The 23,798-nt window shown below is 42.2% G+C and overlaps 1 pseudogene; it reads left to right on the top strand.

Moving 5' to 3' along the window:
- The first annotated feature begins 21,606 nt into the window (after positions 1 to 21,606).
- Positions 21,607 to 22,388, top strand: LOC132007360 (small ribosomal subunit protein eS1-like; annotated as a pseudogene).
- The last annotated feature ends 1,410 nt before the right edge of the window (positions 22,389 to 23,798 follow it).

Raw genomic sequence — 23,798 nt, forward strand, 5'->3', positions numbered from 1 at the left:
CACCTATAAAATAGGGAAAGGGGTATCTGTATGGCTCAGTCGGTTGAGCATTTGACTCTTGGTTTTGGCTCAGGTGGTGATCTCAGGCTCATGAGACTGAGGCTTGTGTTGGCCTTCTGGTGTTAGGCTCCCTGCGTTGGGCTCCCCGCTCCGCATGGAGTCTGCTTGGTTCTCTCTCCCTCTCCCTCTGCCCCTCCTTCTCTCATGGGTGTACTCTCTCTTTAAAATGAATAGATAAAGGGGCACCTGGGTGGCTCAGTAGGTTAAAGCCTCTGCCTTCGGCTCAGGTCATGATCCCAGGGTCCTGGGATCGAGCCCTGCATCGCGTTCTCTGCTCAGCGGGGAGCCTGCTTCCCCCTCTCTCTCTGTCTGCCTCTCTGCCTACTTGTGATCTCTGTCTGCCTCTCTGCCTACTTTGTCAAGTAAAAAAAAAAAATTTAAATTTAAAAAATAAATAAATAAAATGAATAGATAAATCTTTCCCCTGAAAATTAGCTATGAAAAAAAATAGTAAAATATAGAAAAGTACCCCTTATTTCCATGGCTTGTGAGGGTTTTATTTATTTATTTAAAAGATTTTATTTATTTATTTGACAGAGATCGCAAGCAGACAGAGAGGCAGGCAGAGAGAGAGGAGGAAGCAGGCTCCCTGCTGAACGGAGAGCCCAATGCTGGGCTCAATCCCAGGACCCTGGGATCATGACCTGAGCCGAAGGCAGAGGCTTTAACCCACTGAGTCACCCAGGTATCCCTTGTGAGGGTTTTAAACGATAGGATGATGTGGTATAGTACAATGACTATAACGAAAGGGCGCCTGTGTGGCTCAGTCCATTAAGTGTCTGAATCTTGATTTCAGCTCAGGTCATGATCTCAGTGTTGTAGGACTGAGCCATGTATTGGCCTCCACACTGGGCGTGGAGCCTGCTTAGGATTCTCTCTCTTTCCCTCTGTCCCTCCCCAATCCCTCTTTTTAAAAAAAAGAAAGAAAAGAAAAGAAAAAGAAAAAAAGAATGAATATAAGGAAGAAAATCATTGTTGAAGAAGGGATCAATTAATGCGGAAAATGCTGGTGGCTCAAGTCATGCCAGAGGTTTTTTTTTTTTTTTTTTTTGCCCCTTCAGACCCACTCTCCATTCTCCTCTATTCTGGTTTCTGTTCCTCTGCTTGGGTTTGGCCAATGGGGAACCCCAGCAAGAGATCAAGGGAAGAGGATAGAATTAAGGTAGGGGTCTATTTCCTTAGCTTTCTGTCTACAGGGTCCCCTCATTTTGGTTGTGCTTCCTGAGAAAAGGTCACAGCTCTTCTCAAGGCAGCCCTTTCTTTCTCTGTATGAGACTTTCCTTTCTGGGTTCCAGTAACCACTCTACCTCCTTGATCTTTGAACCTGGAGTGATAACAGCCTCAGGGTACTTTATTGACCTTAATAGGCAAAGGTGGGAGCTTCCAGAGTGACTTCCTTCTTGGACTTCTTATTTCTCATAGGCTTGGGCCTTTAGGGCATCTGTCCTCACAGGACTTGAGGAAATAATCCAGTGAAATACAACACTAGAGTACTTTGTTCACAATAAAGCACTGTATGAATACAAGGATTTTATTAGTTGACTGAGCCCTAGTAGGTGAAATAAATGTCTACAAGGATCACATAGGAACATGATGTATGATATTTACCTTTTGTCTTACTTTCTACTTAAGGTATTTAGGTTATAATTTCATAACACAATTTATCAAAATGGAGCCCATATGTTAGTGAGAACCCGAGAAAAGAATTTTTGTAGGCATCTGTGTCTTAGGGAATAGGCCATTATGGTGTCCTCTTGTCTCTCCTACCACGGGACCTAAGGAATTAAAGGTCTATGTCCTCTATAGGCTGCAGCCCCATAGTCTCATTCAGGACTCCACCTGTCTTGGCTTCATCACTGTTGCATCTGTCTTACCAAAAGGTGAGGAAGTTTGATCTGTAAGCTATATCTTCTTGGTCTGTGAATTACTGGAGCTTTGCCTAGTCCCCAAATACAGTTTAACACAATTTAATATGCATGTCAGACATTTTCATTTCTGACCTCTTTTCCCCTTAGGCTGTATGACTAGTTCTTAGAGCTGGTGGGTAGAGACATCTCACCCCTTTTGGCACTGACTCTAGGCCAGAATTAAATTCTTTGGCAGCCCTGTCCCTGGAGCTAGCAGTTCTCTGAATTACACACTCAGATATCTCTCCACCAACATTTCTCTCTACCTTCGCTGTGAGATCAGTGTTTCTGTAGTCTAATCTCTTAACTAAATCATACCCATCCCTTCTTGACTGTCTTGGTCAACTTCCTTCCTATTTGCATTAATAGGGGCACCTGGGTGGTACAGTCGGTAGAGGGTCTGACTCTTGTTTTCTGCTCAGGTTATGTCTCCTTTGGTTCTGACTTATCTAAGACTCAATGTCCTCCCTTTCTTTTCTTCTCTCAAAAATCATTCTCGGGGCGCCTGGGTGGCTCAGTGGGTTAAAGCCTCTGCCTTCGGCTCGGGTCATGATCCCGGGGTCCTGGGATCAAGCCCCACATCGGGCTCTCTGCTCCGCAGGGAGCCTGCTTCCTCCTCTCTCTCTGTCTGCCTCTCTGCCTACTTGTGATCTCTGTCTGTCAAATAAATAAATAAAATCTTTAAAAAAAAAAAATTCTCAAGGACATGTTCCCAACTTGTCCAACAGCCTCTCAGTATATGTCACTGTTACCTTTACATCCCAAACTCATCTAAGTTATAATTGAGCCATAATAACAACTCACATAATGAAGGGAATATCTTTCATCACATTGTGGGCAAATCAAGTTCCCTTGTGCCTGTGTCCACAGAATTCTGGCTGAAAAAAATTCTAAATTTTTATATAGGCATAAGAGGTATGGACCCTACTTAAGGCCAATTTTTATTATTCGCCCATCTTTCCCTCAAATCATTTCCATATAACTGCCCACTAGGGACTGCTTCTTGATTTAGGTTGAGTTGTACTGCATAGAAATCTCAACCATTTTCTTTAACTGATAACCAAGGGTGACCCTTTCCTCTGTAAACATAATTACCTTTCATTATAGGTTGTTTCTGTCCTCCTCCAGGCCTGTGATTCCACAGCTATTCTTTCCCTAAAAGTAATTTTGTTCCTGTTAAGGTCAGCATTAAAAAAAGAGCCAAATTGGACTCAAGATAATGGCGGAAATAAGCATAAAGGAAGGTAATAAGCTGAAATTGCCAACATGATCATTGTAAACCCTGGCTGTCCACTTACAGTTGTGGTTTGATTGACAACTGGAATGATCCAGAAATCCAAAGGATGTAAGTAAATGGCAGAAAGCTGAAAACAGCATCATGATCTGGTAACATCCTACACCCACCCAGGAAGAGTCAGGGATTCAGCTGGATCCCCTAGGGAGCAAAACCATCTGGTCTGACACATTCGTTTTGTTAGAGTCAGAACCAGAGATAGGTTTAATAAGCCACCTTTTAAAGGAAATGGAAGCACAGGGGCTTAAAAGATTTTTTTTACTGATGTGTAACATATATACAGAAAAGAAGACTTTTTTTTTTTTTTTTAAAGTAAACACTATGCTCAACGTAGCGCTTGAACTCATGACCCCAAGATCAAGATTTGCATGCTCGGCATACGGAGTCAGCCAGGTGCTCCCAGTGCACAAACCTTAAGTCCGAGTTCACTTAATTTTCACTGAGTATGCCCATGTAGCTCCTAGATCAAGAAACAGTAGGGGTGGGGCACCTGGGTGGCTCAGTGGGTTAAAGCCTCTGCCTTCGGCTCAGGTCATGATCCCAGCGTCCTGGGATTGAGCCCCACCACGGGGCTCTCTGCTCAGCAGGGAGCCTGCTTCTCCACCCCACCCACCCCGCCTGCCTCTCTGCCTACTTGTGATCTCTGTATGTCAAATAAATAAATAAATAAATAATCTAAAAAAGAAACAGGTGCTGTTTGGCTCAGGTGCTGATCCCAGGGTCCTGGGATGGAGCCCCTCATCTGGCTCCCCGCTCAGAGTCTGCTTCTCCATCTCCCCCTGCGTTCTCTCTTTCTCTCTCACTTTCTCTCTCTCTCTCTCTGTCAAAAAAAAAAAAAAGAAAGAAAGAAAGAAAGAAAGAAAAAAGAAAAAGAAACAGAAAATGACTAGTCACCCCCAGAAATTTCCTCTTGTGGCACCTTTGAGCCATTGTCCCCTGTTTAGCACTTCTATTTAGCATACTAAATATTCCAGTTGTTTGTCTTATTTATAAGGCCTCCCCCACCAGAACATAAGCTTCATGAAGGCAGAGATTTTTGTTCTGTTTTGTCGAGTACTATATGCCCTGCTCCTTGAACTGTGCCTAGCACATAGTTATCACTCAGTAAATATTTGTGAAACCAATGAATGAAACTCTGCAATAAGGAATGCTAAAACACAAACCTAACCATCAACAGATGAATGAATAAAGAAGAGAGTGGCATGTCCATATAATGGCATTTTATTTAGCCTTAAAAAGGAATCAAGTATTGATACATGCTACCATATGAATGAACCTTGGAAACTTTATACTAAATGAAAAAGCCAGACACAAAGGACCACGCACTGTATGATTCCATTTACATGTAACATCTAGAATAGGCAGCTCTAAACAAACAGAAAGTAGATTAGTAATTGCCTAAGGCTTGGGAGGAGGATATGGAAATGACTGTTTTAATTTGGGGTAAAGAAAAGGCATCAGAATTAGATACAGGTGATTGGCTACACAGTTGTAAATGTACTAAGTGCCACTGGATTATATACTTAAAGATGGTTCATTTCATATTATGTGACTTTCACCTCATTAAACCAAACTTAAATTAAAAATATTCCCAAAGAGGACAAAACTTATTGAACACCTTTCCCTTCTCCACCAGAAAGTGGATTCTGGTAACTAGAGGATCCTTTGTTTGAGGAGGGTGATGAAAATTTGGAGTTATCAGACTAGGGCTCACTGTTCTGTATACGAAGGGGAGAGAGGATTTCTAGTCACAGAAACTGCACGACTGGGGCCAGCAAAGTTGAGTGAAGGTTGGAGTGGATGGAGGAAAAGATGTAGAGATTCCAGGACTGAGAGAAGAAACTTGGGATGAATCCTTTTAATGGGATTCTTGAGCAAAATGCAGCCCCTAGGGCACCTGGGTGGCTCAGGGTTAGGCCTCTGCTTTTGGCTCAGGTCATGATCTCAGGGTCCAGGGATGGAGCCCCACATCGGGCTCTCTGCTCAGCGGGGAGCCTGCTTCCCTCTCTCTCTCTGCCTGCCTGCCTCTCTGCCTACTTGTGATCTCTCTCTGTGACAAATAAATAAATAAAATATTTTAAAAAATGCAGCCCTTTGTGCTGTTAAGGATGCTTTCTGAATAAAATAGGGCATGTTCATGAGTATAGCACTGTGGAGACAGGTTTAAAAACTCTAAAAACCGTCAGACAAAGAAAGACTTCTGAGTCCAGGGAGATAAGGTCTTGTAGTGGGTTGAATGGTGGCCCCCAAAGGACGTGTCCATGTCCTAAACCCTGGAACCTGTGAATATGACCTTGTTTGGTAAAAGGGTCTTTGCAGATGAAATTAAGGGACTCAAGATGCAGAGCTCACTCTGGATTTTCTAAGTGGGTGCTAACTTCCAATGACAAATGTCCTTAGAAGAGAAAGGCACAGAGTGATTAGAAACAGATAGAAGAGGAGAAGAAGACAGGCAGAAGAGGCGACGCGAACATGCCAAGCCGAAGGTGTAACCATCGACGGAAAGATTGGATTGATGTGGCCACAAGCCAAGGGACCCAAGGGAATGCTAGTGCCCACCAGAAGCCAGAAGGTGTATGGCCCTGTGGACACCTTGATTTTGGATTTCTGGCCTCCAGACTGGGACAGTTTAAATTTCTGCTGTTTGAAGTCACAGGGTTTATGGTAATTGTCACAGTGGGCCCCAGGAAATGATTACAGGCTTGCAGCTATAAACCCATGAAACAACAAGCCCCAAATGGAGTTATTTACCCTCCATGACAGCAAACCAAGACTCAGTTTCAACCTCTCCCAGGAATGTGGTTCTTTTTTTCCCCTAAAGTAATCTCTACACCCAACTTGGGGCTCAAACTCAGGACCCCTTGGTCAAGCTCTTAGGAATGAGCCAGCCAGGAACCCCAGGAATGTGGTCTTTTAACAGTCAATCTGAAATTTCCGGATCAGCACCAGTGAAGGAATTTGCATGAGAAAAACCCTGCCCAGCCCTTCCCCGCAAAAAGAAGTTGTCCTGGCCTGAAACAATCCTCCTTTTCTTTTGCTAATACTTCCTTGCCCCACCACAGCCAGCCTATAAAAACCTTCCATTTTGTGCAATTTTCTATCTCTCTTACTTGTTAGATGGGATGTTGCCTGATTCTTGGATCTCAGTAAAACCAAGTAGTCTTCAAATCTACTTGGTTGAATTTTGTTTTTTTTTTAATACTTAACAAGTTGGAGGTGACACGCCACGCGGAGCCAAGAGTTTGGGTCCCCAGGGCTCCAGGGAGTAGAAAAGACCCCTTGTTTATGTCCTGGAGAATGAGCTGGTGGTTCTGTGGCTCTTCCAGGGTCAGAGGAGGAATCCATGGGCTGAGGACTGGCTTGCAACATTTCCTCTCCTCTGGCCACTTGTCAGCATTAGTGCTGCAGGAATAGGTGCATACTTTGGACACGAGAGTGAGAAGATTTTTAAACAGCAGCCAAGGAGAAAGCAATCTATATTTGCTCGGTGGAAATAAAATTTTACTGCTCTGTGTGCCGGGCTTATTAATTCAGAGGAGGGAAAGGAAATTGGCAAAGTCTGCCAACTTTTATTTGATAAAGTGACCAGCCACCTGAGACGGGCATGTTTTAAAGGACCCGTTCACAGCATGAGGAAGGGGGATGAGCAAGTTGGATTTCTGAGGGAACAATGCCACAGAATGTTTATTCTACCTACCTGCTGTCTCCTATGAAGAGAATGTTGACTTTCAAAATTGTTCTCTATTGGAAACTGTTTAAAAAACTTCCTTTCTGTAATTGTTAGAAAGAGAGGGAGCTAGGATTGGGAGGAGAAGGGAGAGGATCTTTGACATATTTATTTAACATTAAAGCCTTCACTGAATTTCTCAGCACTATTAGGAGGATAGCATCCGGCTGGGACTGTATAATACTTAAGTATCCTTGGACATTGTCTTTGTTCCTGTTCACATGTAATTTCAAATTTGATGGTTAAAACAAAAAACAAAAACACATCCAGATTTACTAGTTAAGACTCACTCCCTTCTCTTTCAAATCACAAAGGATGGTTCTTTAAAGGATAGAGACTGGACTAATTGTCTGACTGCATCTTACAGAAATATGGTAAAACTTAACTGAAAATTTTCAGACTACAAAAATAATACCATTTCCAATTTCTTCCCCTCTTCCATCCATTTGTCTTAAAAGAACAAGATAGAGAAAGTAGATCTTCTCAGTTCTTCTTTCTCGTTTCCTTTCTCACTTCGGTCTAGATGTAAGGCATACATTATTCATCCTCCACTAGTTCACTTAATAATCTCCCTTCCTTTTTTCCCTTCACACCCACGGTCTATAAATTAGCATCTGTGATATATGGATTCTAAATAGAAGGTGGAATTCTGCCTTACAATCTGGAACATTTCTTATGTTATTTTTCGTTTCAAGGAAAGCAGAATCTGTAAGTATTACATCAGTTGGGATTCAGACAGGGAAGCAGAGCCACCATGAGTATTCTAGGAATAAAACCTCTCACAGATGTGGGAAGTGCTGGGAAAGTGAACGTCTGGAAGGAGGAGATGGAAGATTGGAGAGTCATTAGCTGCCACTGAAAGCAATGGTGCAGTTGGAGCTCTCAGAGCTTTCAGGAAAGTTCAAGAAGCCAAGTGCATCTGGCTGTTCAAGGAGGGCAGTGAAGGGGTGGTTCATGGAGGGGTTTGTGGAAGTGGTGGCCTCTGTGTAACTCCTGCTACAGTGGGTGTGGGACTACAGACAAGTTCCTGGCTGAGGGCCTGAGGCAGCTGTCGGCTGGCAGAGCCAAAAGTAGGAAACGGGAGCTGGAGGTGGAGCAGGCGAGAGCCGAGGAGCTGGGATCAGCCGGGCACCTCTGTCTCTGACCGGTGCTGTATCTGACGGGAAATGTGCCACATGTAGTGACTGTTGCTCACCTTCTGCCCTACAATTCCCACACAGGTTCCTCTTCTGGCCAATTCTAACCCAGAATCATACAAAGGAGGGGCTTCTAGGAAACTGGGGTTCCCTGCCTTAGCTGAGTTGGCATAGTGCAATTCAGCACAGCACCCACTGCCAAGATGGCTGACATGGCATCACACACAGAAGCCATTTTGAAATTACTCTTCCATTTTGATGTCCCTCAGCTCAGGATTTAAAATGCATAAGAATGCTGTCTTTTTTTTAACTATGCCTAAGTACTCCCACTTTGGGTGGTACTGGGCCCGGCAGGATATTGTCCAGTAGAGGGGGTGGCATGGAGGCACTCAGAGGATTCTTGGTTGTGGCTCTGACTCATATGTAATATGTAACCTACGGCAAGCCCTTCCCCTCTGTGCTTCTCGTTCGTTCCCTCGCCTTAAAATGGGCAGAATTGTACTCACTTGGCTTTTATAGTCCAAATGAGATAGTGGAAGTGAAAGCACTTTGTACACTGGTAAACACCATGATGGTTGTAAATCCCATTATTTCAAGGGCTATTCTTCGGTTTGGCAAATATTTAGAGCTTACATATAAAACGGATACTCGGGCGCCTGGGTGGCTCAGTGGGTTAAGCCGCTGCCTTCGGCTCAGGTCATGATCTCAGAGTCCTGGGATCGAGTCCCGCATCGGGCTCTCTGCTCAGCAGGGAGCCTGCTTCCCTCTCTCTCTCTCTCTGCCTGCCTCTCCATCTACTTGTGATTTCTCTCTGTCAAATAAATAAATAAAATCTTTAAAAAAAAAAAATAAAAAAAAAATAAAAAAAATAAAACGGATACTCAAAACTAATGGTGAAATGAATTAATGAACTAACATGACTTCACATCATGATAAAAAAAAAAATTTAAGTTGTTGGTGAGGACATAATTTCTGATGAGGAAGCTAGCAGAGAACATCTTTACTCCCTGAAGTCAGCATACTCCATGCACCCACAAAAGGGCATGATAACTCAGCAGTTTCTCCGCCCCTACAGAGATCTGCTTATTTTCTAGTTAACAAAGTGGGGAGGGGCGACTGGGTGGCTCAGTTGGTTAAGCATCTGCCTTTGACTCGGGTCATGATCCCAGGGTCCTGGGATCAAGCCCCACGCTGAGCTCCCTGCTGGGAGGGAGAGGCTTCTCCCTCTCCTCCCTGCTTGTGCTGTCACTATCTCTGTTGCTGTCTCTCTCTCAAATAAATAAAATCCTTAAAAAAAAAAAAAGAGTAAGGGGGACATAAATCATCAGCAGCATCATCACCATCGTCATCACCATTTGCCTGGAGGCCCAGAATACGCTGGAATAGAGAGAGTACTGCTGATGGGAGAGTGATTAGCGTTAACCTCTCTAGAGGATAATTTGGAAATCTGGCTCATGACCTAGTAACTCCACTTGTGTGAGTTTATCTGACACCAGTGCTCCATTTATATAGAAAAGTGTAACTGCATTCCAGAGGTGAGCAAACTTCATGTTAGAGGTGGTTGTGTCTTGTGTTAAAGAAAGCACCTGTAGGAACCTTGATGGTATGTTCTAATTGGGGAAGAACTTGGAACAGCATAATGTAAACTAAGAGACATAATAAGAATGTGTGGAGCTCCTCCTCTGTGTCAATTCCTAGTCCAGATTATGGGAATACAGCAATAAAAACAGACCAGTTCCTGTCCTCATGGGGGGAAGAGACAATACAAAAATGAACAATGTAATCAAATGTCAGGTAAAGCACCATGAGGGAAAATATAGCAGTGTCAAGGATTACAGAATGATATGGGTGCTCTTTCTAGATAAGGTGGTCAAGGAAGGCTTCCCTGAGGAGGTGCCATTTGCTCAGCAACATGCATGAACAGAGGCAGGATAGTATACTGTGATCTGGAGTCAGAACATCTCAGGAAGAGGAATGATGAGTGTACAGGCCCCAGGATGAGAAAGAGTTTCTTTATTTAAGGGACACAGGGGAGACCAGTGTGGCTGTACCACAGTGGGCAAGTCGGGAGGGTGGTAGTAGCTGAAGTTGGAGAGGGAGCCAGGTTACAAACCACAAAGGCTTTTGATTTGGGTCAAGTCATATGGGAAGCACTGGAAAGTTCTGAACTGGAATGTGACTTTTGCTGGCGTAAGTACTGAAAGGATATTTATGGAAAGTAAATTGGAGATGGACAAGAGTGGAAGCAGAAAGACCAGTTGGGATCAAATGCAGAGGTCCAGGAAGGAGGCTATCAGGAGTCTGGGAACGGGATAGGTTAGCAGTAGAGGAGGTGAGGGGTAGTCAGAGCCAGCATATACTTTGAAGTCAGCGCTGACAGGATTTCCTACCAGGAAAAATATGAGTTGTGAGAGAACAACAAGAGTCAAGGATGACTCCAAGCTTTTGGCCTGAGCAAGTGGAAGAATGGAGCTGGCGTGTACTGAGATGGGGACTGCCAGGTGAAGAACAGATTTAGGAGTAATGCAAAATTTAGTTTTGGAAAGATTAACTTCGAGATGCATATTAGGCATCCAAGTGAAGCAGCTGGGTAGGCAATTAGGCATCTGAGGCTAGAGGTCAGAGCAGAAGATATATACTTGAGAATCATTAGTGTATAGAGGGTACTCATATACCCATTAGACTGGATGTGATCATTCGGGAATGAATAAAGTTAGAAAAGAGGTAAAAATCTCAGTCCTGGGACACCATGGTGTTTAGAAGTCAGGAGGAGGGCAATGAACCAGTAAAGGAAGCTGGGGAGTGGTCAGTAAGGAAGGAAGGAAACCAGAAGAATGTAGTGTCTTGGAAGCCAAATGAAGAAAATGTTTTGAGGAGGAACTGGTTTCTTGGGATGTGTGAGGGATTAAATAATGTTAAAGTAGGAGGCATTTAGAATTTCCGGGGTACTAGAGTGAGGAAGTGAACAGTTTAGGTACAGAGGAAAAAGAGAAGACATAATATGGTCAATGGAGAGAGCAGAAGGTCCCAGGAACATGGCAGGGCTCAGGGTCCATGAAGAAACATCACGAATAAAAAGTCCCCATATAGTGGAGAATGGCGAGTAACTTTCTAGAGACAGTAATATCTGGTGTGAATTTGAAGTTATTTCTTGCTGTGTTGTGACTGGCTTTCATTTCCCCCAAACTTCAGTAAAAGTCAGCCACCCATGACTGCCATGGTCTAGAGGCACTTTGGGCCGATGAAGGAAGAGGGGAGAGAGTCATGTTGAAAGAGTGCAGAAGGTAAAATGCCCAATAAGGTGAAATGTTTGGAGGGATAAACAAGAAAATGGAGTGGGAGGTGACCAGGAGAAATGGAACCCCCTGGGGGCCCTTAGGTGACTTTGAGGGAGGTGCTGGGCTTGCCTTGGCTTAGGAGTCCTTAGCATTTTATTTAGATATTAAAGGAAAAGATTAACTGTGTAGGCTGGAGGACCTGGGGTCATCTGGGTAACAAAAATAAACTGAAAAGTGTACAAGGATTAGGGTTCTTAGCAGGATTTTTGATACTAACCAATACTGGAAAGCAGCTTGGATGTCTGGAAGCAAGGATGTGATTAAGTAGGTTGTGAGGTTTCTTTCTTTCTTTCTTTGTTTTTATAAATCGTGACATTCACAACGTTTTAAAATCATTTATTTATTTATTTATTTGACAGAGAAAGATCACAAGTAGGCAGAGAGGCAGGCAGAGAGAAAGGGGGAACCAGGCTCCCTGCTGAGCTGAGAGCCCAATGTGGGGCTCGATCCCAGGACCCTGGGATCATGACCTGAGCTGAAGGCAGAGGCTTTAACCCACCGAGTCACCCAGGTGTCCCTGAGGTTTCTTTCTAATGGAGCCTAGAAATGATAAGGGTACATATTCTGTTGAATGAGAGAGGCAGGTTTCAAAACAGTATGCATCGTGGGATCCCAGTTTTGTAGAGGTAATATGTGCATATCTATATGTGCTCAAGGAGAAACAATTAAAATAATTAACCAATATATTTGAAATGGTGGTCCCAGAGTGGTAGGATTATAGTTGTCTTTTATTTTATTTTTTTCTCCTTTGTATTTTTCTATTCCTATTTCATAAGGATTTTTTTTTACAGTGAATATTTACTACTTTTATGATTAGAAAAAGCAATCCATGTTTAAAGAAGAATTCACTGATGTATGACTTGGATTTTTTTTTAAAGATTTTATTCATTTATTTGACAGAGAGAGAGATCACAAGTAGGCAGAGGGGCAGGCAGGGGGGTGGGGGGTAAGCAGGCACCCCAACAAGCAGACAGCCCGACATGGGGCTCAATCCTAGGACCCTGAGATCATGACCTGGGCCGAAGGCAGAGGCTTAACCCACTGAGCCACCAGGTGCCCCATGACTTGGATATTTGTGAGCACTGTCTCTAGCTTTTTTGAGTAAACTTTATTTGACTAGAAAGATGTTCAAAGAGGTCCAAGATTCAAAATTTGCCCGTGGGTTAATATAGATGTGTGTCACTAAGATGATTCTGGGGCAGTTAGATGTATTCTGAACTCTTGTGGTAGATGAGCTTTGGGAGGAAAAATGAATGTCAAGGCAGAGATATTACTGTCTCTAGGCTGCCATTTGTTATTCTTAGGTCTGGCTCTAAAATCAAGACTGCAGGAGACTTGCTGGGTTCACTGTAGAGTTTAGAGAAGACAGGTGCATGGCTGTCCTGATGGTAGAATGCATATTTCAGATAGGTAAGCATGCCAGCTTCCTCCTTGGCCACGTAGCCCAGAAAGTGGACATTCATGCTGCTTTTATCCTCTCTCAAAGCCCATCTGGACAGCTGGTTCCCATTTGGTGCGCGTCATCAATCTTGATATTTGTGCAAAGCAATACCGACAAGCTAGAACAGAATGGTCCATTGCTCCAGGTGTACATAACAAAATCATCAATCATTAACATAAAAAAACCTTCCAAGGGCCCCCATCTCCAGGTGTTCAGCAAGGCTTCATCATGATTCTAGGTTCCCTAGGAAACATGTGAGGCATGAGGAACCAGAAATGTCCATGTTACTCTTTCCTACCCTCCTATTTTCCAAGTTTTTACCACAGAGGGGTTAGCAACTAAGACTCTCCAATTCCCAAGTTCAATACCCCTGAGGAAAGACTCTCAGGGGCCCATCATGGGTCAGGAGCCCATATCTGGGCCAGTCAACAAGTGATAATATATGTGAATGGCTCTGTATGTGAGTGTACCAATCTTTGGGGAATTAAAATGAAAGTTGCCTGTGGTAGTTTGGGTTCTGACTCTGAAACTGACTCTGAGATAGAATTTATAGTTACTGCAGGATATTTATTAAGAAGTGTTCTTGTTGGGGGGGGGGCGCCTGGTTGGCTCAGTGGGTTAAAGGTTCTGCCTTCGGCTCAGGTCATGATCCCAGGGTCCTGGGATCGAGCCCCACATCGGGCTCTCTGCTCAGCAGGGAGCCTGTTTCCTCCTCTCTCTCTGCCTGCCTCTCTGCCTACTTGTGATCTCTCTCTGTCAAATAAATAAATAAAATCTTTAAAAAAAAAAAAAAGAAGTGTTCTTAGGGGCCTCTGGGTGGCTCAGTCGTTAAGCATCTGCCTTTGGCTCAGGTCACAATCCTAGAGTCCTGGGATCCAGCCCCACATCGGGGTCCTTGCTCAGCCAGGAAGCCTAGTTCTCCCTTTCCTATTCTCCTTGCTTGTGTTTCCCCTCGTGCTGTGTCTCTCTCTGTCAAATAAATAAAATCTTAAAAAAAAAAAGTGTTCTTAGTGGGGTCCCTGGGTGGCACAGTCCATTGGGTGTCTGACTCTGTTTCCTCTCAGGTGTGGGCTACACTGTCAGTGTGGAGTCTGCTTAAGACTCTTTCTCCTTCTCCCACTGTCCCTCCCGTCATGTGCTCTCTCTAAAGATAAAGAAATAAATCTTAAAAAAAAAAAAATCCCCTCTTAGCAGGGAGTCAAGAAAAAGAAATAAAAGGCATCCAAAATGGAAAGGAAGAAGTAAAACTGTCTTTGTTTGCAGATGATATGGTCTTATATACAGAAAATCCTAAAGATGCCCCCTAAGACTGCTAGAACTAATCAACAGATTCAGTAAAGTTGCAGGATACAAAATCAACATACAGGAAACAGTTGTGTTTCTATACACTAAGAAGAAAGCATCTGAAAGAAATAAAGAAAACAATCCCATTCACAATAGCATCAGAACAAATAAAATACTTGGTAATATATTAAAGCAAGGAGGTGAAAGATCTGTAAACTGGAAACTATAAGACTTTTAGAAAAGAAATTGTAGAAGACTCAAGTAAATGTAAAGATAACTCTGTGCTCATGAGTTGGAAATATTAATATATTGTTAAAATGTCCACCCTAGCCAAAGCTATCTACAGATTCAATACAATCCCTATAAAAATTCCAGTGGCAATTTTCACAGGACTAGAACAAACAATCTTGAAATTTGTATGGAACCACAGAAGACCCCTAATAGTCAAGGCAATTCTGAGAAGGAAGAACAAAGTTGGAGGCATCACATTTCCTGATTTCAAACTATACTATAAAGCTGTAGAAATCAAAACATGTGGTACTGGCATAAAAACAGACACAGTGACCAATGGAACAGCATCAGGAGCCCAGAAATAAACTTGCACACTAATATTTGATAAGGGAGCCAAAAATACTAACTGGGGAAAGGATAGTCTCTTTGATGAATGGTGTGGGGAAAACTGGATAACCATATGCAGAAGAATTATACTGGACCCCTCACAAAAATTAACATGAAATGGATTATAGACTTAAACATCAGACCTGAAACTGTAAAACTTCTAGAACAAAACATGGGAAAACAACTCCTTGACATTGGTCTTGGCAGTGCTTTCCTGCACATGACACCAAAAGCACAAACAAACAAAATAAAAAATAGACATATGGGACTACATCAAATTCAAAAGCTTCTGCATAGCAAAAGAAACAATCAACAAAATGCAAAGGATGAGAGGAAATATTTATGAATCATGTATCTGATAAGGTGCTAATATCTAAAAGATATAAAGAACTTGTATAACTCAATAGCAAAAAAAAAAAAAAAAATTAAATTTAAAAAAAAAAAAAAAGAACCCGAATAGAGATTTTTTGAAGGAAATCATACAAACAGATACAGGAGAAGGTGCTTGACAACACTAATCATCAGGGAAATGTGAATCAAAATCATAGTGAGGGGTGCCTGGGTGGTTCAGTCGGTTAAGCGTTTGACACAGGCATATTATTCAGCTTTGATAAAGAAGAAAAGGGGCACCCACGTGGCTCAGTCATTAAGCATCTACCTTTGGCTCAGGTCATGATCCCAGATCCTGGGTAGGAGCCCTGCATCAGGCTCCCTGCTCAGCAGGAAGCCTGCTTCTCCCTCTTCCACTTCCCCTGCTTGTGTTCCTTCTTTCTCTTTCTGTGTCAAATAAATAAATAAAATATTTTTAAAAAGAAGGAAATCCAGTCATTCGCAACAACTTGGATGAAACTCATGGTCATAACGCTAAATGAAGTAAGTCAGACAGAAAAAGACAAATATTGAATGATGTCACTTATATACGGATCTGAAAAAGCTGAACTAAGGGAAACAGAGTGGAGTGGTAGTTACCAGGGGCTGGAGGTGGGTGAAATGGGGAGATATCGGTCAAAAGGTGCAAACATCCAGTTATAATATTAACAGGTTCTGGGGATCCAATGTACGGAACAGTGATTATAGCTAAAAATACTTTCTTTTATACTTGAGATTTGCTAAGACAATAAACCTTAAATGTTTTCACCATTAAAAAGTGGTAATTAGGGGCGCCTGGGTGGCTCAGTGGGTTAAGCCACTGCCTTCAGCTCGGGTCATGATCTCAGGGTCCTGGGATCGAGTCCCACATCGGGCTCTCTGCTCACCAGGGAGCCTGCTTCCTCCTCTCTGCCTGCCTCTGCCTACTTGTGATCTCTGTCTGTCAAATAAATTAAAAAATCTTAAAAAAAAAAAAAGTGGTAATTATGTGATGGGATGGAGATGTTAGCTAATGCTATGGTGGTAGCCATTTCACAATATATTAATGTATCAGGAGCCTGGCTTGCTCAGTTGGTAGAGCATATGACTCTCCATCTCAGGGTTTTGAGTGTGAGCTCCACACTGGGTGCAGAGATTACTTAAAAATATGATCTTAAAAAATGTATCAAATCAACACACTGTACACCTTAAATTTATACAATGTTATATGTCAATTATATTTCAATAAAGTTGGAAAAAGTGCTCTTGGAATCCACACCTGCGGGTATTGGGAGGGGAAGAAAGTAGGATGGGGTAGAGGAAGAAGTCAAGTTTCAATGCAGGCCTGATGGCATACTTGGCTGACCCTACAGGGAGCCCTGCAGTTAGAACAGTCCTGTAGAATCCTCCAAAGATGGGCAGAAAAGGCTGCACCTTTATACCCCTGCAATGATCAGTCACCGAGTGTGGGCTGCCCTGGTGATTTTATGCAGCTAAGATAGACCCTGGAGGGTGGACATCTAAGGACTGTCTGCTGACCATACTCTTGAAGTTAGACAATAAGAGATAAAATCTGCGTAATGCATCATAGCATTCACCATGATGCCCACTTGGCAGGATAAGCAAAAATAAATAAATTCTAGGGCATTTGAAACATAATGCTGTATTGTTTTTCCGAAATATTGTATGGATTCTATTAAATTTCAGCCTGGAAGTAAAAACACTTACAACTCAATTTTCAAAAGACAACCCAAAGGACGGGGATAGACATTTTACCAAAGAGGAAGTACAAATGGCTAATAAACACATGAAATGATGTTCAACATCATTGTTCTGAGGGAAATGCAAATCAAAACCATAATGAGATACCACTTCACACCCACTAGGATGGCTAGGATCAAAATGATAGTAAGAAATACAGGCAAGAAGGTAGAGAAATGGGAACCGTCATACATGGCCGGAGGGTATGAAAAAAAAAACGATACAACAACCTGTTAAATAGTTTGGTGGTTTCTTAAATAGTTAAACATAAATTTACCATCCTCAGCAATTCCTCTCTTAGGCATCTACACATGAGAAATGAAAGTGTATGTCCTCAAAATACTTGCATGCAAATATTCATAACAGTATTATTCACAATAGCCACCAGTTGAAAACAACCCAAATATCCACCCACTGATGAATGGATAAACAAATTGTGGTATACTCATACGATGGAATATTATTTTGTTATCAAACAGGAACAAAGTCCCGACATAGACTACAACATGCCCGAATCTTAAAAACATCATGTTAAGTGAAAAAAGCCAGACTCAAGAATATATGCCGTATGATTCCATTTATATAAAAAGTCCAGAAAAGGTAAATCTAGAGTCAAAGGTTGCCTGAGCCTAGGATAATACAAATATTCTAAAACTGTATTATGGTGATGGCTGCACCATTCAATAAATTCATTCCACATCACTGAATTGCCATTTAAAACTGGGTGAATTTTATGGTAGTAAATTATGCCTGAGTAAAGTTGTTTTAAGTATTTTCAAACTGGGGGCACCTGGGTGGCTCAGTCGGTTAAGCGTCTGCCTTAGGCTCAGGTCATGATCCCAGTGTCCTGGGATCGAGTCCCAGAGTGGGCTCCCTGTTCAGCCCGGAGCCTGCTTCTCCCTCTGCCAGCTGCTCCCCCTGCTTGCGCTCTTGTTAGCTCTCGAGCTCTCTCTCTAGCAAATAAAATCTTAAAAAAAAAAAAAAAATTTCAAGCTGGTTCTAAAATATTTAACAAATGAAATCCAATAGAACTAAGATCAAAGGGACATCTAAAATTCACTTAACTGAGTTCTAATTTTAAAGCATGGGTTAGACATTTCTTACTCTAACTCGGAATACTTGCTGGGCACAGGAGAGGCACAAAGAGTAGATCATTTTCTTCCTCTCTTTTAGGGCAACAAAGTAGGATCTAAAATTAATCAGTGTCAGTAGATAAAAATGGCAATCAGTTTTTAAAAAACAAGTTCAGTAGGTAATGTGCAGAAAAGATGCTATCGATGTTTACTTTCACCCTCCACTTAATAAATCTTCTGTGAAGAATTAATTTACTGTTACCAACACAAAGTTAATACAATGCATCATTGTGCGGAGTGAGAATTGCTCTGTGAGCCCAGTCACCTTCAGATTTGTGAGCAAAATAAAGTATTTGTTGTAAGTCACCATTTCAGGGTGGTTTGTTATATACTGATAACCTGAACATGCCCTAAGCCCTTCAATCAGAGCAGTCCCCAGGGAGACAGCCATCTTCTCTCCCCCAGTTCCCCCATTTCTCTCTGTGGCTTCACCAGCCGCCTAGTTACCTACATCTGAAATCACAGAGTCATTCTGTGCATACTTTCCTTCACCCGCCCCCCCCGCCCCGCCCCCCAGGACTGGTCAATTGCCAAGTCTTGTAAGTTCCATATTGCTTGCCTCTGTTTTATCCCCTCCAGGCTTGCTGTAATTGCCCTGCCTTCCCTCTTGCCTGGATGATCACTGTAGTCTCCTAAATTCTCTCTCTGCCTCCAGGCTTCCTCATTCCAATCCTCTGGCCTTTAAATCTTTAGAGGTTCTCACAGCCTAAATACTAGCCTAGCATTCAAGGTCTTTCTTCAACCCGCCCTCACGTTCCTGTGATGATTAACTATATGTGTCAACTTGGCTGGGCCATGGGGTGCCAACATATCTGGTCAAACATTATTCTGAGTGTTTCTCTGAGGGAATTTTTGGATGGGGTTAACATTTAAATTGGTGGACTCTGAGTAAAATACACTGCCCTCTGTAATGTTGGTGGGCCTTACTCAGTTACTTGATGGCCTGTATAGAACAATGTCCAGTTTGACCCTGTCCCCTGCCCCCATCCATGCTCCACCCACAGGATCTGGGGCAGCCTGCTGCTCCAACCAGGACCAACCTCTGAACTCTCTGCCATGTTCTGTCTCTATTGTGGTATACTGGAATAGGCACCTCAACAAACTCTCCCGAAAACAGCTAAAGCACTGACCATATTTCACAAACTTGTGGCCCAGCGTGTAAAGTCACTGTTAGGTCAGGATCTGATAAGAGTTTTATCTCAAAGTCTTACCCAAAGATAGTGCACTGGATATGGAATCCAATTCCAGCTGCTCTCCATGACCAGATTGTAGAGATTTAAGCTTAATCAGCTATTCTTTTGTATATTTTTAAAAACCAAGAATAATGTTCATTTAGTTTCACATTAACACTAGGGCTCTTTCCTGCATTTTGATCCAATTCGCAGAACTGTCATTAGGCTTTAAATTGAATTCACAAATATAATGTTTAGAGAATTTTTTTTTCTCCCTGAGATTTAGTATAGTATTTGTTCCTGACCCATGTGATTTCTGAGTATCTAAAATACATAAATTATTTATGGTCCAGATGGTGATCTGATACTTTGCCTCTCAAAATGTTTTATGCTTTTGCTGCATGCATAGATGTTCAATTACAAAATTCAGGCTGGTCTTTAGGTACTAGTGTAATAGCCCAAGGCACTTTTTTTTTTTTATTACAAATAAACACTCCCTTTTAGGCAACCTTTTCCCCTTCGATTTTCATGGTTTAGAATTAGAAACTATTCTTCTCACGACCTACAAAGTTAAGGAATAGAAAAGGGGGAAAATCCTTTTTTCCTCTTACTTAGAGGAGGGAATTGATTTTCTTGGCCAAATTAGAAATTTCCACGTTTCAAAACAAGAGGCTGTGAATAGACTTTTAATTGTTCCCCAAAATACCTTTGTGTGTGTGTGTGTGTGTGGTAATAGAAACGCTGAACTTAAGAAGGTAAAATGGCCTCCCAGAATAGAGACTACATTACCCAGCTTCTGTTACAGCTAGGTATGGTCATGTGACTGCATTATGGTTAACCATACTTGAGCAGAACTGATTATGTGCAAGTTGTGGGTCATGTCCTTGAAAGGGCAGAGTTTGCTGCCCCCACATCTCTTCCTGCTTCCTGTTGGCTGGAAAAGGTATGTGCTAATGAGCCATCCTGGACCATATGGACAAATCTCCACCCAGGCATGGAAGTTCCTAAGACAGAGGAGCCTGAGAACACCATGGTACTGACAGAGCAGCCCTGGACTATCCATGCTCAGGTATTAACATGAGAGAGAAATGAACTGCTTTCTGTTATGTAAAACATTATTATTTTGGCTCTCTGAGTCAACAGCTAAAACTATGTTCTAATGAAAATCACTGATACTTAAGCAGAATTATAGAAAATTTTCATTAGGGGCACCTGGGTTGCTCAGTCAGTTAAGCATCTGCTTTCCTCTCAGGTCATGACCCTAGGGTCCTGGGGTGGAGTCCTGCGTCAGGCTCTCTGCTAGGTGGGGAATCAACTTCCTCTCCCTCTGCCTGCTGCCCCTTTGCTTCTGTGTGCTCTCTCTGTCAGATAAATAAATCTTTCTTTAAAAAAAGAACATTTTCATTAAAAGTCTAGAAAAATGACCAATAAAAGTTCCCATTGTCCATTTGCTGTTGAGGGTTGAAAAAAGCACTGATGGATTTTTCTTGATATATGGTTACAGGCATATTTAAAAAAAAATATTTTATTGGGCGCCTGGGTGGCTCAGTGGGTTAAGCCACTGCCTTCGGCTCAGGTCATGATCTCAGGGTCCTGGGATCGAGCCCCACATCGGGCTCTTTGCTCTGCGGGGAGCCTGCTTCCTCCTCTCTCTCTGCCTGCCTCTCTGCCTGCTTGTGATCTCTCCCTGTCAAATAAATAAATAAAATCTTTTAAAAATAAATAAATAAATAAATAAATATTTTATTTATTTATTTGACAGAGAGAGATCACGAGTTGGCAGAGAGGCAAGCAGAGAGAGAGAGAGAGAGAGAGGAGGAAGCAGGCTCCCTGCCAAGCAGAGAGCCCAATGCGGGACTCGATCCCAGGACTCTGAGATCATGACCTGAGCCGAAGGCAGAGGCTTAACCCACTGAGCCACCCAGGCACCCCTACAGGCATTTTTTTGACTAAGTGCTTGAAGAAAAATCCTTTTAAGTCTGAGGCTAAAGGTCATTTTGCCTCCTCTTAAGACTGCATCAGGACTAACTCAGCACTTAGAAGAAATCAGGAAAGGACTCAAACACAACACAATGGGTCTTAAAAAACACCATAAAGGGTTGCAAACATATCAGCAAGGGTCTCAAAGAAGATAGGAAGGGGCTTATTGTTATCAGAAAGAGTCTCAAACAAAACAAAAAGGGTCTCAAAGATGTCAGGAAAAGTCTCAATGTCCTTATATACATAAGGATGAGTCTCTCACATAGATCAGGAAGACACTCATGTCAGGAAGAGGGTCAAATAAGTCAGGAAGACTCTCTGAAATAGGTAGGAAAGGATCAAAAACACGTCAAGAGGGGAAGTCAGAAAGAGTCTCAGAAAAAGAAGGAAATGTTCCAAGCAGAACCATGGCAGTTGGCAAGATCAAGGGCTTTATAAAAGGTAGCAAAAAGGGAGCCAAGAAGAAAGTGATCCAATTTCTAAGAAAGATTGGTATGATGTGAAAGCACCAGCTATGTTCAATTAATAATAAATACTGGAAAAACACTCATGACAAGAACCCAAGGAACCAAAACTGCATCTGATGGCCTCAAGGGTAGCGTTTTTGAAGTGAACCTTGCTGACTGAAGAATGGTGAAGTTGCAGGTGGAAAATTAAAGCTAACCACCGAGGGTATTTGGGGCAAAGACTGCCTGACTTACTTCCATGGCATGGATCTTATCTGTGACAAAATGTGCTCCATAGTCAAAAAATGGCAGCCCACAATTGAAGCTCATGTTAATGTCAAGACTACTGAAGATTATTTGCTTCATTTACTCTGTGCTGGTTTTACTAAAAATTGCAACAATCAGATTTGGAACAGCTCTTATACCTAGCACCAACACATTTGCCAAATCCAGAAGATAAAGTAAATCATGACCCTAGAGGAGCAAATGACTTAAAAACAGTGGCCAATAAATTGATTCTAGATAGTATTGGAAAAACAAAGAAAATGTTTGCCAGTGTATTTATCCACTCTATGGCATCTTTGTTAGAAAAGTAAAAATGATGAAGAAGCCCAAGTTTGAACTGGGAAAACTCAGGGAGTTTCATGGTGACAGTAGAGTCTTGAAATACTACTGCGAATGAGGCAGGTGCTAAAGTTGAACAAGCTGATGGATATAAGCCACCAGTCTGAAAATCTGTTTAAAATTCAGGCTTTTAATGGTGACAAATAAAAAGTCTTATTTGTGACAAAAAAAGAAGGAAGGATCTCAAACATGTCAAAAAGTGTCTCAGTCAGACCAGAAGACTCTCAAATAGTAAGGAGGAGCCTTAGACACCTCAGGAAAGGTCTCAAGTGAGTCAGAAATAGTCTCAAATATGTCAGAAGGAGTCTCAAGTCAAGAGAAATCTCAAGTACTTCTTGAAGAGTCTCAAATAAGTTAAGAAGTGTACTAAATAATAAGGAAGTGTCTAAAGCAGAAAGGAATGTTTTGAATAGTCAGAAGAGGGTCAAATACATCAGAAAAAGTCTCAGTCCAGATATGAAAAGTTTCAGATATGTCACAAAGGGCCCCAAATAATCTGGAAGAATCTCAAAAAACTATGAACGGTCTCAAGTGCATTAGTAAGTCCCTCGCACACGTTATAAAAGGTCTCAAACATGTTAGGAAGGGTCTCGAAGTCATCAGGGAGAGTTTTAGATACACCAGGAAGGGACTCATACAAGATGGGTCTCAAATACATCAGGAAGGGCCGCAAATATGTTAAGAAATGTCTTAAGCAGTCAGTAAGAGATACAAATACATGGGTCACAAACTCATAAGGAAATGTTTTAATGACCTTTGAAAGGATCTCACACTGACAGACACAGTCTTTAATATGTCATAGAGGGTCTCAAAAAAGTCATGGGGGGTAGCAAACAAGTCAGAAATGATTGTGCACATGGCAGAAGGCGACTTAACATCATTACGAAGTCTTAATCAGGCATGGACCCAAATAAGTGAGAAAGTGGCTCAAACAGGTCATCAAGTCAAACATGTTAGTTTCAACCCTGTCAGAGAGTGTCAAGCAAGTAAATTGTTTTAAATGCAACAAGAAGGCTCTCCAATGGGGTAGAAAGCATCTCCAAGTCACCAGGATTGATTTTAAGCAGCAACAAAGAGTCTTAAATTCAAGAAGTTTTTGAAACAAGTCAGTAAGAGTTTCAAATAAGCCAAGAAGGAACTGAAACAAAGGGAGAATCTCAAATACACCATGAAAAGTCTCAAACATGTCAGGTATCTCAAACATGTCATGAAGTGTATCACACAAGTCTGAAAAGTTCTCAAAGATGAGAAGAAGGGTCTCAAAGGTATCAGGAAGTCTCACATACCTCAAGGAGGGCTTCAAACACATCATGAAGTATCTTAGACACGTCCAGAGGAGTCAAATATGTCAGGAAACCGGGGCAACTGGGTGGCTCAGTGGGTTAAAGCCTCTGCCTTCGGCTCAGGTCATGATCCCAGGGTCCTGGGATCGAGTCCCGCATAGGGCTCTCTGCTCACCAGGGAGCCTGCTTCCCTTCCTCTCTCTCTATCTGCCTGCCTCTCTGCCTACTTGTGACCTCTGTCTGTCA

Source organism: Mustela nigripes, chromosome X, assembly GCF_022355385.1.
Source record: "Mustela nigripes isolate SB6536 chromosome X, MUSNIG.SB6536, whole genome shotgun sequence".
NCBI classification, from domain to species: Eukaryota; Metazoa; Chordata; class Mammalia; order Carnivora; family Mustelidae; genus Mustela; species Mustela nigripes.